The sequence below is a fragment of the Rhamphochromis longiceps genome, linkage group LG3 (assembly GCF_057381845.1).
Source record: "Rhamphochromis longiceps isolate RC_006_pf linkage group LG3, R_longiceps_female_GT1.1, whole genome shotgun sequence".
Lineage (NCBI taxonomy): Eukaryota > Metazoa > Chordata > Actinopteri > Cichliformes > Cichlidae > Rhamphochromis > Rhamphochromis longiceps.
Genome location: NC_140559.1, coordinates 51,079,057 through 51,097,448, shown reverse-complemented (window position 1 = coordinate 51,097,448; position 18,392 = coordinate 51,079,057). Strand labels below are relative to the sequence as shown.

Below are 18,392 nucleotides of genomic sequence, written 5' to 3'. Positions count from 1 at the left end.
AAATGTGAATATAAGCTGATATAGGGAAATTGGTTTGTAATGTGCTGATGCTTCGGAGTCCCTGTGCATAGGCGAAAAATAAAAAAAAAAGAGAAAAACAGCAGTTCTCTGGCACATGCAGAGTGATGTTTTAATTACTTGAATTGGAATGATAACAGCCACCCCTCCCACCCCAGAATGAAACAAATTAAAGGGGTTACACAGAAAGTTACTTCTTTTTTTTTTTTCTTCTTCTTCTTCTTCTCCTTTTTTCCAAAGGTTGTTCTGTGTTGTTGTCCAACCATCTGCCTCTGGAGTATTTCTTCGTAAATCACTTTAGTATTTGAAAACCCTCCGTGTTTCTTGTGGCATTCGCTAACATGAAGCAAGGTGGCATCTGTTCCTCCGTGCCATGACTGTGATGAATCTGTGGCACGACAAAGACTGATTAGAAAAGATGGAGGGTGAGTAATGTGTGTATTCAGCCTGTTTGCAGACAGAGGGCCTTTTAGCATGTCCTACTGCATGTCCCTCAGCGTGCCACATAATGAATGTGTGCACACCGAAATGGATAGGGGAAAGAAAAACTGTTAGTTATCGAGCTCTTTAAGATTTCTCATTTGATGTTTAAAACCGCACTTTGATCACACAGTCACACAAAACTAGATGGTTTTGTGTGACTGAACATGCCTTTTGGTTTTGCTTAATCTTTTTTTGTTACATACCATTAGCCATTTGAGATATGTCATCTGGAGTTAGCTGAACACCTTAGCGGTGATTCAAGTGTCACACAGCTGCCATGATCGGTTCTGTGGCTAGCACTGTTCCCATGTGGAGTCCACAAGTTCTCCCTGCGCCTGAATCGGTTCTCTCTGGGTACCTTCAGGTTATTCTGGCTCATGCAAAGAATGCGTGTTAGGTTAAATAGCGACTTGGCCATAGGTATGAATAGTTACCTGTCTCTCTGTGTTAGTCCTGGTTATAGACATGTGACTTTTCCAGGGTATGCCCAGCCTCTTGCTCTACTGTATGTGCCATAGGGCAAGAGGCTGGATTGGGAGTAGGCTCCTACGCCCCCGTGATGCTGATTTTTGATAAGCAGAAGTTAATGGGTGGAGGATTCTTAAGAGTATATATTTTTTTTTTCTTTCCAAGTTTTAATTTCTTGGCTTGGAATAGACTAGAGAAAGTTACTGGCACCAGCTAAAAGTCTCCCTCCGAACCTCCATGTACAATGGCAATGAGTTGTTTTTATGCTTTTAGATTGATTTGTTGCGGAAAGGCAGTTTAGCTACACTTGAAAAGTTCCAGAATAGCTAGGTCGCTCTTGCTGTGCCTCGAATCTCATGCTTCCACACCGGAAGCACACTACACGTACAAGGATGGTGAACTCATAATGGTCAAAAACTTGAGTTTGGAGTTCTGCTTGGTGTTCATCACTTAATAACCAGTAGGAGATATGGCATTGGTACAAATAGCAAAGATTCATTTGAGATTATCATAAAATTTTTGTTTTCATTGTAGAAAAAAGTATTCTGTTGCTGTCTGAGGCTCAGCTGATTTTAGATATTCCTGCAACTGCATGTGCCGAATCTGCCATCTTTAACCTTTATCATACAGGCTACCTGGACTTATTTTGTAATTCTGTTGGTAAATTTACAAAACATCATCTTATTGCATCATATTCATCTTTCACGAACCATTTGAATTTTTCTCCCCAGCCCAAAGTGGTTGAGGAGTTAAAATCCAAGCGAAGCTGATTTTTCTGTCTGCGTTCAGACAACATTACCTTGTGAATGTTTTGTGCTACTGTGACACATCAAATATCTCCATATAGCTTATCCTCTCATCTCTCCCGTTCCATTTGAATTTTGTGTCTAGCACAAATGGTATGGGGAGTTACGGTCATTTGAAGAATGCTTGCAAAATGGGCCTGCTGCTGGTTAAAAAAGGGTTAATTTAAGACTACACTAACTTTTAGATGTTTATGCACTAAACAATAAAGTGTGCAATGAACACAGTGTACTAATAGATATGTTAGAATTGACGCACAGCTGTTTATTCAAAGCCAAGTCAAACACTGACCCAAGGTACAGTACTTATTACATACATGTAAATAATTTCAAGTTTGTTTATTTCCCAGAATATTGGTTCAAATAATTGCTGTAGTTTAGTGTTGGGGCATAATAGCTAGATAGAAAGCTACAGGTTTTGACAGTATTGTGAGAAAGTACCAACCTTTCATCTTCGAAAAAAAAAAAAAAGAAGCTTGCCCCTTGCCAGAATGGCTGCTTTTTTTTTTTGTATAATTCGCTTGAAGTTGCAAAGAACATCCAAGCAGAGGAAAAGCAGAGAGACATGTCATGAACTGTTGTGCAGAGATGCAAGACATGTCGGTTTTTCCACCTTACTTGCTGCAAGGTTATCTTTGGGAATTTTGACGGAAGCGAACACGGACTGTTTTGGCAGCCAGTCCTGGAACACCTCAGTGGCTGGTCCTAAGAAAACAAGCGGTGTTCCCCTGCACTTCCAACCCAATTCACATGCTCAACTGCATAACATGCAAACTGAATAGACTTGGTTTCTAATCCATCCATTAAACGTAATTGAGACTGAAACGCTGTCTTAGAGCCAGTCTGTAGGATTGAGCTCACACGGAAATTGTGGGGATTAGAAAAATCTCAAATGTATGTATATTTTTCGTGCAGAGAGAAAATGCTGCGAGTCCCTCTGCAGAGCATCTAAAATTACCTTGTCAATCGTGCACCAGCTGCAGACTAGTTTTCTGCTCGTCTCGCTGGCACATGAAGAAAAGGGAATGTAAAAGGGTCAAAACAAGCTCTGTTTGGATGGCTTTCAGGGCCATGTGTCTAATGGAGGGTTTTTAATGAGAAGAGGCTATGACGCCTGATTTAGAACTGCAGTGACAGCCAGTCAGAGGAACAACGTGACCCCCACCACCACCACCTCCACAAGCACCAGAAAAACTGCACTGCGATCATTTGTTGTCTTGATGCAGACAACGCTCCAACTAAAATAGCAACAGAAAATCGCAAACATTCAACATTCATCCATTTCTCTTTTTCAAAAGTTGTCAGCTTTCTGTCAGTGGTGCGCTTAAGACGTATAGTTATAAGCCTGGAAAATGTAAGTGTTTTAGTCACCAGTTGCTGCTGGGCTTGGAGAAAGAACAATTTGTATCAGCCCTCCGTGTTTTCAGATTGACATTAATTATAATAACACCAAAGGGTAAGTCAATTTTAAAATTCTCAGAAATATTCTCATTGTGAAGTTACAAAGCGATGAATCATGTTGTGGATCTCGAGTGTAATACACTTACACATTGCAAATTCCTGTTTTGATGTATGTACATTCTGGGAAATGGAGGCAGTATATGGTGTCTTTGTATTGCTTCGTTTTGAGTGTTTTCCTTTTCCCTGTGCCTCCCTGTCTCTGAAAATCCTGCACTACCATAATTATACCTGGTATTTCAAGTGCATTCACAGTGATGCCAACCTGAAGTGCGCTATAAATATTCGGATTTGGAATCATAATAGCATGAACTTCAAATAACTGTCAGGCAGTAGGAGGAGGATATATTACCAGAATGGTTGCCAATCCTAGCTAGCTAAAAGAACCAGTTTTTTTTTTCTTGCGTGCGTGGAGTTTCCTCCATGTTGGATACAAAACAATTGCAGCAGCTTTATAGCATGCCATTATTAAACAATGGTTGGTCTGGGCTCAGTGATGAATGCTTTCGAATGCAATTCTAGTTAAAGCTAGCTGCTTTGGAACATCCCTTAATGCAGCAGAACCTTAATGAAAAAACAAAACAAACACAACTAAAAGTTCATAGGAAGTCAACGGAAAGGCTGAAGCGGAATCTGGGTGATAAGTTCGTCTTGCTGTCAGCTGATTTTGAAGGATATTCCACAAGGCCTCCTGCATTTGGTTCTCACTCTCTTGTCATAATACTTTATTAATCGCGGAGGGAATTATATGTTAAACCAACACCCTCTTATTGTCTGAGTTCACCTGTACCTTTTTACCCTTCTCCCAGACGTACATGTAACATGCATGCAATCCCTTGGTCTTCTTGTGTTATTTCCCTAATGTTTTCTGTCACGTCAGGCACCAGGTGAGTGGACTCTGAAACAGGGCTCACAAAGGCAGTTCAAAGAGTTTATTTAGAAATAGGTGCTTTCTGGAGATCACGCAGACTAGTGACGGAATTTTCAGGAAAGGGAAGGGTCCAGGGGAGCAACCACACTAACTTCCACTCCACACGATCCAACCACCCACACTCACCTTTGGGGGGAAAACACACTCTCTCTCACATTCTAGACTTGACAATACAGGGAAGCCACACAGGGAAGACGAGACACTGAGGTGATGCCAAGGGCATCAGTTGAGAAGAAAACACTCCTGAAACTCATTCAGGAGCCATGGTTTTACTACCAAAGTAGATCAACGTTCCAGCGATGACTGGAGCCCCCTGATTGCACTTTTCCCAAAGGTGGGGAACGAGCCACTTGTGAGTTGGGTAGAGCCTCAAGAGTCCTGCCCATAGACGACATAGAGAGAGAGAGAGTCCACTGGGGCGCCCGATTTTTTTTAAAGCTTAGGTTAAATTTTATATGTCCGTTTGGGTCCCAGTGCGGAAAATTCCATCATCACATTGTTAGCTTGAGGGTTGATGTGGACATCCACTGAAATTGCCAGACTTTAACTCTAGTTATTTTTTTTTTAACCTTTATCCTATTTACTATGTTTGCTGTCTGTTCTATTTCTCTTTAATAATTTTATATTTTGAAATACGAGACATGGCCATACGAAAAGTTCAAAAAGGGAGATATAAAAGAAGCACTCACTCGAAACATGAAATCTCTATGAAAAAAAATCACCCTAAGCCAATGACCCTAAAAAGAAAAGAAATGGTTCCAGTCCAAACACTCACATTTCTATTACTTTTTCCCTTCCTTTTCCCGCGCTTCTCCTTCCTCCTTCTCCAGTGTACATTGGGCTCAACTTTAGCTCTAATATCTACACAACTACATGCATCTGAGAACTTGAATATAAAACATGAAACATGCTAATCTTAAGGTTTTCTTCCTATCATTATATTCCACTTCTCCATAAGAACTGATTAAAGCTAAACCTGATTGTTGTATAATCTAGTATTCTCTTGTAAATTACTTGAGTGAATTTACAAAAATTCTTTTTTTTGGCTAAGGGGGACTGGTTCAATCATCAGCCCAAAATGTGATCTCATCAGACAGGGTCACAAGTGGGGAAAGGCGGAGCAACCTCACCTATTTGCCCAGAAGCGCTCCGTCTTCTTTATCTCATCATATATTTCAATCACAAGAGAGAGCTTGTAGGAATTTTGCCTGTTGGGTTGCAGCGCACACTTGACCCTCATCAGCACAGTAGAATTTTGTTTTTTAAAAAAAACCTCTACATTTTTGTACTGCTGATGTGCTGTGGTGTCTGAAAAATGTAATTCATCAACAGAAGAATTTTAGCATAGCTGTGGGAGGGATACAAACGTCTCTGCTATCACATCCTCCATGTTAGGACATGCTTGTTAACTACTGCTTTATAATAACATAGCAGACAGACTCCTTGCAGAAATGAAGGGAACATAATGGGGATCTCCCTTTCTATTTAGCACAAACATACCACCCGTTAGACGATCAGGTCCCCCAATGATCATTATTACAAGTCCCTCTGCCCGGCACATTTGTGCGCACACACTTACATACCCATTCTGGATAAATATGCCATGGGTAATTATAGCAGAGAAGCGTGTCTTAGTGGAGCTGTCAGAATTGTAATTGCTAGAGGGATGGTGGGCTATCGAGAAGCGAATCGCGCTGCAAGTGCAACACTGGCAGTGGTGAGTGACTTTGATTATAAGAAGAGGGGCGAGAGATAGAGGTTATCACCCAACCCCTTCTCATATCTTGCATGTTAGGAACAAGGCTGTCTATTAAAGGCAAGATAAGAGGAATGTTTTAGAAAAGTGGCACAGTAAATACTCACATGCATTACCCTATCTGTGAATTTACTGCCCCCACCCAGCGACCCACCTCCTCCATCACTTTCTCTGACTCTGTTTTCCAGTGGATGGTCATGCCGGCACATTTTGTCCGGAGGGATATTACAGTGCACTTGTCTGGGCTTACAAAGGTAACATCCATACCTGTATCACATCAAACATGAGAGGAAAAACACCTCATCTTGTTAGAAGAAATTGCCAGAGGTAAATGTGTGCACTAGTGTGCTCGCTCAGCTTTGCTGTCATGAATTGCCCATTTCTGTGCCAGAAGCTTTGGAGGGGGGAGGAAAAAAAAGAGAGAGAAAAGGTTTGAACTCGAGCCAAAAATGGGATTTTAATTTCTTAGAAATTCCCATCTGTTTGTGCATGTGTGCATGAGGGAGCGCGAGGACAGAGAAGAGAGGAGGGTAAAGGATGAAAGAATTGAAGGAGGGGGAAAAAAAGAATACTATACCCAGAGTGACGGAAAGAACTGGAATCATGACTTTCAAATGAACAGCAAGCTTCTTCTCATGGAGATTGCTTGTTCAAATTACAAGTCATAATGTCATCAGGAAATCAATGGGGACTATAAAGGCAATCATAACAGTACATTGTGTGCGAGCCGCAGCCAAATTGCCACTCTGTTTGCCACTTTCCCCTCAGCAGATAATTGCACTGGACAACCTGAATCAAGTCTATTCATGCCGAAACACTTTACATACATCCCCCCTGTGCCATGAAGCTAATTGCATTTCAAAAAGTTATTGTGCCACAGCACCAAATATTGATTGAATGCTAAACATGCAATCTGCGAACGTAAGCATGTAAGCAAATTTCTAATTTGATTTCAGTCATTAAGGTGTGGATGGTTTCAGCCAAACTAACCTCTCCCGTCCGAGCTCAGTCTGAATCAAGATATGAAAGCCGCTGCATGCTTGGCTTTAAAATCGGCCAAAATATCTAAATTGTGAGCTTTTATGAAGAGAAAATGAACTTAATTGAAAGTGGCATGCAATTGGCCAGCATTAACCTAGCATGAAATTTGTCTTCAGCTATCCTGGGCAGCTTTGAGCACCAACTTTGCTACATCATCTTTAGAGTGACTGGACGATTTGTAATTGGTTTTGATCATTATGGCATGAAGTGGCTGCTCACCAACATCAGAAATATCATGGCGACGACAGACGAAACAGTTTCTACAATCGCAAAAAAAAAGGTTTAAGAATTATGCAAATCAATTGAGTGTTAATATGCAGATGTCACCTGATTAGACATGATTAATAATCAGCACCAGTCCTGCAGTATTGTGCCAGAATAGGACCTAAAACCACTAACAGTTTTCCTCTTTTGTACCAGAGACTATTAGACAATTGTGTCACGTAATTGTCAGTCTGTATAATTAAACATTTTTACTTTGGGTGAATGTGTTTGAGTGGATTAATTGCCTTTTGCAAACACGATCACCAAATCATCCAGTGCGACAAAAAACAAGCACTACGTCTTTGCCCTACAATGGAAACTGAAACAGACTCTAGTAACTGGCACAGAAAACAATCTTATTTTCTCCTCATTCTTCAGCTTTCAAATTATGGTTTGGCAATGTTGCAAAATTGCTGTACATACACACAGTAGCAAAATTACTAAATAGTTTCATTTTGAGTTAGAGATGGAAACTATTATAAGCAAATTGTTGAAAAGTCAGTTTCTATATATAAATTCTCTGAATTCCTTTTTTTAGACTGAAGAAAACTAGTTAGGTCTGCCAGCCATGGGGCATGGAGGTAATCTGGTTGGTATCTGTTTATGTTAAACAGCCATATATCACAACAGACCTGTTTAATTGTTTGTCACAGGACCATAAACTGTATATAACCACCACTGTGCCTCACAGCAAGAAGGTTATTTGTTCGACTCTCCTGAGTGGCTCTCTTGGCTCAGGCTTTCATTCTTTGTGTTATAGAGATGTTATCCGTTACCCGTGACCTTCATCCACTCTAGCTTCTTCCCTCATTTAATTGATGACTCTAAATTGAGGGAGATGAAATGTGAATATGTGTTTAAACAAATGTGGCTTGTGGTCTAAAGCACTCCAAGTGGTCAGTAAGACTGGTATAAATTTCAGTCCATCTTCATTCCCAACCTGACATAATGAGTGATGGCTGGATCTGACTGAGAAACAGAAGACACAGCAGGCTTCCGGTAGGGTCTCAAAATAGCCCTAGGATCCTCTGCTTTATTGTCTGTTTAACTCTAAAAGACGTGATCATTTACAAAATGCATATGATGTTTTATAAAGTCAGATAATTGTTTGCTGAGGTTATAAATTAAATTCTCACAGACTTCTTTAAAAGTGGATACTTTTTCTCTTCTTTTCTTTTTTTTTTTTTTTTTTGCGGGATTGAACTCTGACTCACTTCTGAACTTCTTCACTCTTCAGATCCAGAGGCTACTTCTTTCATATACAGTTTATGGTTGGGCTCATCAGTAACTTACATCTGTGTGGTTCAAAGCAACATTTTAAAAAATCTTCAAATAGTCAGAACTCTTTTAAAGCGCTGCAGACCCGACTGTGGCTTTAATGATTTTTGTGTTACTTCCAGTCCCAGACAACCCCAACATTTGAAAACGGCATGCATGTCTAAAATTCAAATTGTCCAAAAAAGTAATTTACATCAAATAGAGGATCTAGTTTGCTTGTGAGCTACTTCCTGCTGTGTGTTTTGGTATTTCATCAGAGATAACTTTGCCTGTTTACTCAAGCAGCACCGCTCTCTTTCTGCCGCATGCCAACTTATTACTGAAGACACTTGTAGCAGCTCTCAACAAACATCATATTGTCACACATGGGCGCCAATAATTGTGAACTCCACAATGCATGGGCGTGCGGTTGAGGCAGAGCCTCACGAAATCGCAGCTGCCACCGGCGCCTCGCCACCCGCCATGCAGAAGAAGGATTATGTTTGCGCGGAGAGAGATGAAGGGGCGCCTCCCTGTCACGGAAACCTAACCATCTCTGATTGCATTCTTCAAGTGGTGTGTTTTTCATATGCTGTTGTTTTGAACAGATGTGTTGTTTGGAACAGATAAGAGCTACAGCATGACGTGTACAAGCATTATAACTCGCCTTTTTAATGTTCTCCCTCAATCTTTTTCCTACCTACCCTCCCCCCTTTTTCTGGCTCTCTCCCACAACAGGTATCATGTGCCTCCGTCTGTTTATGCTGTTAGAGTAGCTTTTAAGTTAGATCCTTTGAAATGGAAACTTCGTGCGCTCTCTCTCTCTCTTTCCACCAGGCTTCCTAGAAGTAGACTCGTGCTCAATCTCGAGGCCTCGTTCTCATTTCATGATAATCAAGCGATACACAAGACAGTTCCTCTGCGTTTCCCTCCGCGGAGCCACGGCACATAATCTAATGCATAGAGTCTAATAGTACTATAAATATTACGCATCCAACAAAGGCCACTGTGTAATCTACTCATGAGGGATTTGTCTGTTGCTTGACTGATGGATCATTTTGGAAGGTAAACAGGACCAGAAATGATAGCCTGGTGTACAGTTTCTCCTCCTCTGGAAGTGTGTGTCTTCCCTTCGTGCATGCCACTCTTCATTTCCTTTCCCATTCAACTACCAGGGGGCAACAGACAGCATTCAATCATCACAGGACCTGATAGCTGTAAATTGTATTTGCGCGCCGAAAATGCATAATCAACAGCGGTACTTTCTTATTCATAATCTTCTCTGTGGCTCCTTTCGCTTAATGCATTCATATTCAGGTTTCCTAGATAGGAGTTGGGGCGGGGGAGGGTGGGGGGAGTGGTCTGATTACAGACGATGCTTTGAGCGCTTGCTGAAATGGAACCGACCCCCTTCTCTCCTCCTGGTTGTCCTTAGTTTTCTGCTGTTTGGTCAGTCTTCATTATTAATGGGATTGTCATGCCATATCTCTTTTATATATAGAACCTTCTAGTCCTCATTTCTTGTACTGCCTGCGTAGGTCTGTGTAGCTCACTCTGCTGACTTACATGTTCAGCACGTGATTAGTCCGTGTGCTTGTGAGGCACGCCATGTTTGGAGGCATCTTTTTTGTGTACTGGTTGTCACTTCACCACAGTTCACCATGCTGGATCAGAAAAAAATGTTATATTCATGAGGCTGTGTACAGTAGTTTTCTTTTCCCAACAAATGGCCCTCGTGGCAACATTGCAATTCAGTCAGTGATGGCTGCTGCATGCGGACATGCAATACGCCCTGCTGGGAGACATTAGGAGGCCGTTGTGCCTCTTCTCGGCCACAACAAACATTTTTGGAATATGCCAAAGAGCTGGATTTCTGTGTTTTTTGTGAAATTGAGTGCACTAACCGGGTCGCAGCAGGCTAATAAAAAAACAAAAAAGAGGCCTATTTGTGCATGCTGCTGTGCATCCCCAATTATACATAGCACTGCACGATTTTTCTCCTGATGCACATATACATATTGTAAGCCTTAGCATGTTTTCCATTTGAGTGGTGATTATGGGTTTTTACTTGTGTGCGTGTTTGTTTATGGTGCAGGGCAGTTCCTTTTAGTTGTTTGGGGCTCAGTCAGTCTGCTTGTGCTTACTAATAAATGAAAATGAGCCTATGTGCAGTGTGCTCACATGCCGCAAACATATTTCGCATGAAATATTCACCTTACTTTGCCAAAGTGTTGTCTGTCCACTCCATTTTTACTCACTAATGCTGCAATGGGTGCTTAACTTCAGCATGCCCATATCTCACACAGACACACCCTGCGGCCAGCTCTCTAAAAGAGACTCTTAGACACTTACACACATGACTTGCAAGCCCTCTGTCTCTCTGTCTTGTTTTGGGACTAAATGTAAGATGATCATTCCTGGCTGACCTAATTTAACAAGGTTAAGAGTCTAACTTCATGCTAGTGACTCTGAGAGGCTGTGTTTGGTACAGTGGTGCTTTGAATTAAATGCTAACCCTTGCTAATTAGCTCTAAACATGGACTACAGCTGAGGCTGATGGGAATACTATTAGATTTGCAGACAACTGATTATCAATGGGAACTATAAGTGTGTGTGTGTGTGTGTGTGTGTGTGTGTGTGTGTGTGTGTGTGTGTGTAAAAGACAGAAGCAGTTTACAGGTCTGAAGAATGAAACCCAAGCCTGCTTTAAACCTGCCTTCTTTCTTATGGCCAGCAGAGGGCAGTGACTCTGGTTCCACAAAATAAGTCCGATTGTATGGACGTGTATGGGGTATGATTTAGGAGCTAACTGAGCACTTTTTGATAGTTTCAACATGATGACGATTCTGTAAATTATGATCAGAGTCAAAATAGACTGGTTTGGACTGGCTGATTTTCATAACACAAAAATGGCTCCCATATGGTCCTCGAGCCTCCTCTGTAGTCAGATCCACCACTCACATGTTGTATAAGTTTGAAAATGCTGTCTTAGCGATAGCCAACAAAAGTCAGCTTGAGGCTTCAGGACAAAACTTCACTACATTCATCTTTTCTATGACAGGAACATGCTATTTATCCTCAAAGTCTTGGCAGTTCCTGCCGTATACAGGTAGATATTTCACTGAATACCAGGAATCGTTCTCCAAATAAAGGCACGGGAATCAGAAATGTCATCAGAATCCAGTCTGGATTCTGATGACATGAATGTGTGTTTTAAATTTGATGGTTTTGGGGACATTTCATTCCGGACAGATGTGGCGAACTGCTGGATTGACATTACCAGTGGGGAAATGGAAGTGCCGACTGCGGGCAAGTTGAAGTCTGTCCTGCAGCCTTTACAGCTTTTTATAAAGTCTCTAATCAGAGCCATGAGTCGGGACCGTCCTCATCACAGACCAATCCCATCATAGTGCTCTTCCTGCCCTGTGCCGAGCTGTCCTCTTGACCTCTCCTCTCCCTGATAGCTTTTACCTTATTTCTTCCTCATCCTTTGCTGGAGCATGTTCTCGTTTTTATAGTCCTTTCCTTCTTCTCCTCGATTTCCTCCTTGGAGAGGTCATCTCTTAGCTCTTTGCCAGGCATTCACTCCTGAGATTACCTCTTCATTTACACACCCATGCAGACACCCACCCACCCACCCACCCACCCATCTAGACACACACACACACACACACACACACACACACACACACACACACACACACACACACACACACACTGAGAACTCCTGCCGTCATTTTGTCCTTCAAGCTAATATCTCGTGTTTCGGCTTTGCTCTGGTACCCGCTGCACACCTAAACACAGACCATGCTCGGAGTTTGGCAGTAACTATCTTGCTCCATTTTTCATCACCATATCCTCCAAAAAAGGCTTCAGATTTGTCTTAGTGTTTTGTAGACAGGGTTAGACTGCAGTTTGGTTCAAACTCTTTATGACACTGTATCAGTTTCCCTGTGTGTGCACCTGGCTGGAGATACACTGGCTCAGGTCAATATATCATGCCTCAAGAGATAGCTCAGAGTTTGGTTTTTATCTCTGCAGTGTTGCTAAAAGCAGATTGTGGTGCATTGTGTGTGTGTGTGTGTGTGTGTGTGTGTGCACGCGTGTGTGTATATATATATTTATGTGTGAGGATTCTGCAAGTGCTGTCATTCGAGGGTGTCACACCAGGCTGCGCTCACAAAAGGACTGTTTTTAATGTGCGTCTGTGATACAAACTCCCCGAGACTGGATAGGTGACCTCGGAACCAGCTGTTTTCTCCTCACTGTACAACACGAGCACAAAGCGGAATGGCAGTAATTACTATCCCAGCATCACCTCATTGAGCCATACCGCTCAGTGTTGAACACATCGCTAATGTAATCACACTATGCTGCGCAGTCTTATGAGCAGACTTAATGTCGAGCGCGTGTCATTTGAGAGCCCGCTGCCACAGTAAAAGTTCCGGCTGGTTTATAAAGGCACATGTTTATTGTATCGTGCATTAGGCCCATTAGCCTCAGTTCTAGCTGAACCCAGCTGCTTTTCCCAGGGTCATTCCTTCAATGTGAAACTGAACTGCACGACATGGCCAACACCGACTCCTCTCAAAATACTTCAGAGCTAATGGAAGTCTTGGTAATTGACATCAATACTCACTGCTCTGGCTGTGGGTTGTCAGCACCAATGACAGAGGCTATTTTTGTCTTCATATCTCATGTGATCCATGTTTACCTTCTCCTGGAGGAGCTTTGAGTGTAGAGGTTAAGTAGTTGCCTGCTCTCTCTTTAAGCAGTGGGGTTTTTTTGTATCCAGAGTTATGGATAGATATTTATGCAGAAGAGGCATATTCTTTTTATAACAATCAGTGGTCATACCCTTTAATTATCTGGCTTTTCAGTTGGAAAAAGCGAAGTTCCCAGCAGGGAATTAAAAGCTCTAGAGCATGCTGCAAGAGGCCCACAATGCTGATGCTCTACAATATTAATGCTTATGGAGCCCATCAGCTCTAATTATGTCAACCTTCCTCGATGCGATCAGGAGTACTCTTGAATATTAATGCCAAGCAACTCTTAACAGCAACGTCACCTCATCAGTGCAATAACATCATTAAGAGTGGTGCATTTGAATAGTGATTGATCCTGGGGTTTGGGTGAGCTTTAAGGCTAGCTCACTATGCACATTTTGGGATACCCATCTGGCTTTTTATTTGATAAGACCTTGGATCAGGGGGCAGGGTGGGAATTTGCCGTCTTCAAGGTGTGCAGTTCTTTCTCATGGCGGGTCAAATTTAATCAGTACTTGTATGTTTTCCTCAATTTATCCACACAGTGGAGGCAGCTTGCCATTATCATGCAGGGAAACATTTGTTGTCGCTTGATTACGCTAATGGGGAAGCACACACGAATATGAAATGTTGAACGTTATTGAAATTAGGCTTAATTGCTGATGGCATCTCAGGTTAATTTGTATTCCCTCGGTGTGAAATGTCTGTGTTTGTTTTTGTGTGCTGAGCTGCGTCTAAGTGACTGTAGATGCAGAGTACAGGAGGCCCCGAATTCACCGGGGTTAATTTTTGCTTCTCAGAAAAACAGAAAGAAATAAAAATAAGAGGACAGTTGAGCGGAGATGGTGGTGTAGATCTCTGCACATCGTTAATGATAAATAGCTTTTCGCTCGTGAATCTTCTCGTTTTTATCCCCTCAGTCCAGCCGTGATGCTCGGCCACCGGGGTGCTCCGGAGGGGAGGTGGAGTTGAAAGGAAGCACGTTTGGCTGCTTTACCGGGCGATGGCAATTTAAAAGCACTTCAGTGCACAGACTCACACACACTCCAGATGAGGTTCGCCTGCAGTGAAGACCTCTTTAACCAGGGGAGGAAGAAAACAGTTTGAAGATTTCAAGTAGCTTCTTTTATCACCTCATCTCAGTGCTAGACTTTTGTCTTTTGCTTCTTAATTATTGATGTTGATGCGATTCATTTCTTGCCAAGTTCTCCATTAAGGACCGGCTCTTAATTGTGGAGGCAAAAAACAAAGATAAAAGAAGGGCAATTAACTCCCAGCATTCCTGATGCACTCGTGATGTGCCGTGATGGAATTTTCTTCTCTCATAAATTTTTTTTGAACCTTATGGGTAACTAATAGCTTGAGATGTTACATATAATGCATGTAACTTACAACGCAGCACAAAACGGGTTGTAGGTCAGCCAGTAAAGCAGGGCATCTATGGATTGGAAGGTTGATGGTTAAATCCCTGGCTGCTGCAGTCTGCATTGCCTGAGTTGCACTTGATATGTTCATCAGAGTTTGGTTGTTAGACAGAAAGCATTTAGATGTGGAAGAAGGTACTTATATGAATGGAAGAGTGAGATGTGCTTTATAAAACACTGTATAAGAACACCCGTCTGTTTACCATCTGTCTATTCTTTTTCATTTCCACATTTTCTACATTTCGTTAATTATACTACACACATGTAAAAGGCAACACTGTGTAAATGGTTTGATATTTGGTTACCCGGCAGTCTCATTTTTCAAGTAAAATGCTCCAATGTGAGCATTTTCTGTTTTTTCTCCTGTCTGAATCACAGTAAGCAGACTGTTTTGACTTTTTTGTCTGCTAATAGGTGGCAAAGTGGTGCGATGGTTAGCATTTCACCTCACAACAAGAAGGTCCTTTGTCCTGTACTGCCCCATACCTGCCTGGCTGCGTGGGCTCTCTCCAGGTACTCCGATTTCCTCCCACAGTCCAGAGACACGCATGGTGTTAGGTTAATTGGTAATTCTAAAATTGACCGTAGGTGTGAATGTGAGTGCGAATGGTTCTCTGTCTCCCTGTGACAGACTGGCGGCCTGTCCAGGGTGTACCCCGCCTATCGCCCTATGACACTGGAATAAGCTAAATTAGTAGTTTCAAAAATCTGTCCTTTATTTCACACAGGAAACGAACTTCTGATTTTCTTTCACAGTAACAATATGTGCACCATGTGACACCAATTATAGTAAAATCTAAAGCAAAAAAAAGCCGCATGCCAGCACAAAGCACTTGATGAATCAAGCACACTTCATTGGACAGTTGTTGGTTTTGTGTCTATCAGCAAGACGCCTACCTTCAGGAGCCCTGGTTGGGGGGAGGGGACCTGGATCAAGCAGGTCACATAACTCATCTTCTCTTAACACCTTTCATGACCTGTAATTTTTGGAGCTATTTTCAGCCGCTCACTTGTTATAAGGGCTCACCACAGCAGGTAGATCTGCATGCTTGATTTGGCTGGTTCCCATTCCTGATGGTACCTCAAAGAGGAATTGTGTCTCTGGCTGGAGCTGAACCAGGAACCGTGCACTTGCTGAACGAAGGTGCGAACTACTACACTACAGAACGATTAGTTTGTGTGTGAGTTATACTTTACTTTCTGCATATGTTCTACACATATGTGAGCTTGTGGCTGATGGACAAATGCTTTGCATGGGCCTTCCCAGTGAGCATGAATAAAGGGGAGTGGGCTTGTTAAGTAAAAGAGTATTGGCACTATAAGAAAAACAGCCATTTACTTTTATAAGTGCATATGGTACAGAAATACTGGACTCTGCTGGACTCTATTGTGTGCCACTGGCGCCGGTGAGGTCGGCTGCCGTCACGACTGCTCCGACCACTTTTTCTTTGTCTTTGTTTTTTAAGTTAGTTTTCAGCGTTTCTAAATCGGCAAAATCATCACCATTGGGTACATTAGGTATGACAGTGACACTCTTGTTTCTATTGGTATACAATGTACTCACAATTCGAAGTTTTTAACTCCGGATCCGAGCTGGCCGAGTGAGATCTCGAGGGAGAACAAAGGGAAGCGGCGGCGGCCTAGAGGGAAGCGAGCCGGCGTCAGGAACAGGCTGAGAGCTCGTGCACACCGCACACCTCTGCCTAGCATCCTGCTCGCCAACGTCCAGTCACTGGAGAACAAGCTTGACGACCTCAGGGCCAGGATAAAGTTCCAGAGAGACATTCGGGACTGCAATCTCCTCTGCTTCACCGAGACATGGCTGAACCCAGCGGTGCCGGACCACGCCATCCAGCCGGCCGAGTTCTTCTCGGTTCACCGCATGGACAGGACACGGGACTCGGGGAAGTCAAGGGGAGGCGGCGTGTGTTTAATGGTGAACAACAACTGGTGCAACAGTGCGAACGTTGTTCCTCTCACACGCTCCTGCACACCAAATCTGGAACTACTGTCCATCATGTGTCGTCCTTTTTATCTACCTCGGGAATTTACATCGGTCATTGTAAGTGCCGTTTATATTCCACCACAAGCGGACACGGTCACCGCCTTATGCGAGCTGCATGAGGCACTCACACAGCACCAGACACAACACCGGGACGCTGCGCTTATTGTGACGGGGGACTTTAATAGCGCCAACCTCAAACGCACAGCGCCGAACTTTTATCAACACATCACCTGCCCCACCAGGGGTGAAAGGACACTGGACCACTGCTACACTACGGTCAAGGACGGCTACAAGGCACAATCCCGCCCCCCGTTTGGCAAATCTGATCACGCCGCCATCTTCCTCATCCCAAAATACAAACAAAGGCTGAAACAGGAAGTTCCGGTTCAGAGGAAGGTCGCGCGCTGGACGGATCAATCGGTGGCCGCGTTACAGGACGCACTCGATGACGCAGACTGGGGCATGTTCAGAAACAGCTCCGACGATGACGTCAACGTGTTTACGGAAGCGGTTGTGGGATTCATCGGGAAACTAGCGGATGATACCGTGGAGACAAAGACTATCACAACGTTTCCCAACCAGAAGCCGTGGGTGGATAAAACCATCCGCGACGCTCTGAGATCCCGCACCGCTGCCTACAACACGGGACTCATGACGGGGGACATGGACCCGTACAAAGCCGCGTCATATAACGTGCGGAGGGCGGTGAAAGAGGCGAAGCAGCGCTACGGGAGGAAACTAGAGTCACAACTCCAACAGAGTGACTCTAGGAGCCTGTGGCGGGGACTAAGGACAATAACGGACTATAAAGCACCAACAACCGGTATGACGAACGCGGCCGTGACTCTGGCAGACGAGCTGAACACTTTCTATGCTTGCTTCGAGGCTGCAGCTAAGGTCTCCAACAATGCTAGTGTTAGCGGCGCTAACGGCTGCAGACAGGAAGATACTGCCAGCACCGGAAACGTGCTCGTCATCTCCGAGCATGAAGTAAGGAGAGCCTTCAAGAGAGTGAACACCAGGAAAGCAGCAGGACCAGACGGCATCCCAGGTCGTATCCTAAGAGACTGCGCATACCAGCTAGCTCCTGTGTTCACTGAGATATTCAACATCTCTTTATCTCAGTCGGTGATCCCCACATGCTTCAAAGAGTCCATCATTGTTCCTGTCCCGAAGAAACCCCACCCTGCTTCTCTCAATGACTATCGCCCTGTAGCCCTCACCTCAGTAGTGATGAAGTGCTTTGAACGCCTGGTCAGAGACTTCATCATTTCTTCACTACCAGACACACTGGACCCACTACAGTTCGCTTACCGTCCAAATCGTTCCACAGACGATGCCATCTCTCATCTCCTCCACACATCACTCACTCACTTGGACACTAGAAGGGGGAATTATGTTAAAATGCTCTTCATAGACTACAGCTCTGCATTTAACACCATAATTCCCTCCACACTCACCACCAAGCTGGAGCATCTGGGACTCAGCTCATCTATGTGTCAGTGGATCTCCAACTTCCTAACTGGCAGACCACAGGCAGTAAGGATGGGCGGACATGTCTCAGCCTCCACCACTCTCAGCACTGGAGCCCCCCAGGGGTGTGTTCTGAGCCCCCTGCTGTACTCTTTGTACACATATGACTGTGTGGCCACTACCAGCTCCACCACCATCATCAAGTTTGCTGACGACACCGTCGTGGTGGGCCTGATCGCTGATAA

The 18,392-nt window shown here is 43.5% G+C and overlaps 1 long non-coding RNA gene across 1 annotated transcript in view; it reads right to left on the bottom strand.

Annotated features, from left to right (window-relative positions):
• Nucleotides 1-227: 227 nt before the first annotated feature.
• The window catches only part of LOC146675147 (uncharacterized), a 40,449-nt gene continuing 22,284 nt past the window's right edge, over nucleotides 228-18,392 (bottom strand). The window contains exon 3 of the long non-coding RNA XR_014910648.1: nucleotides 228-406. This is a non-coding gene — a long non-coding RNA (uncharacterized LOC146675147). The remainder of the gene's footprint in view (nucleotides 407-18,392) is intronic.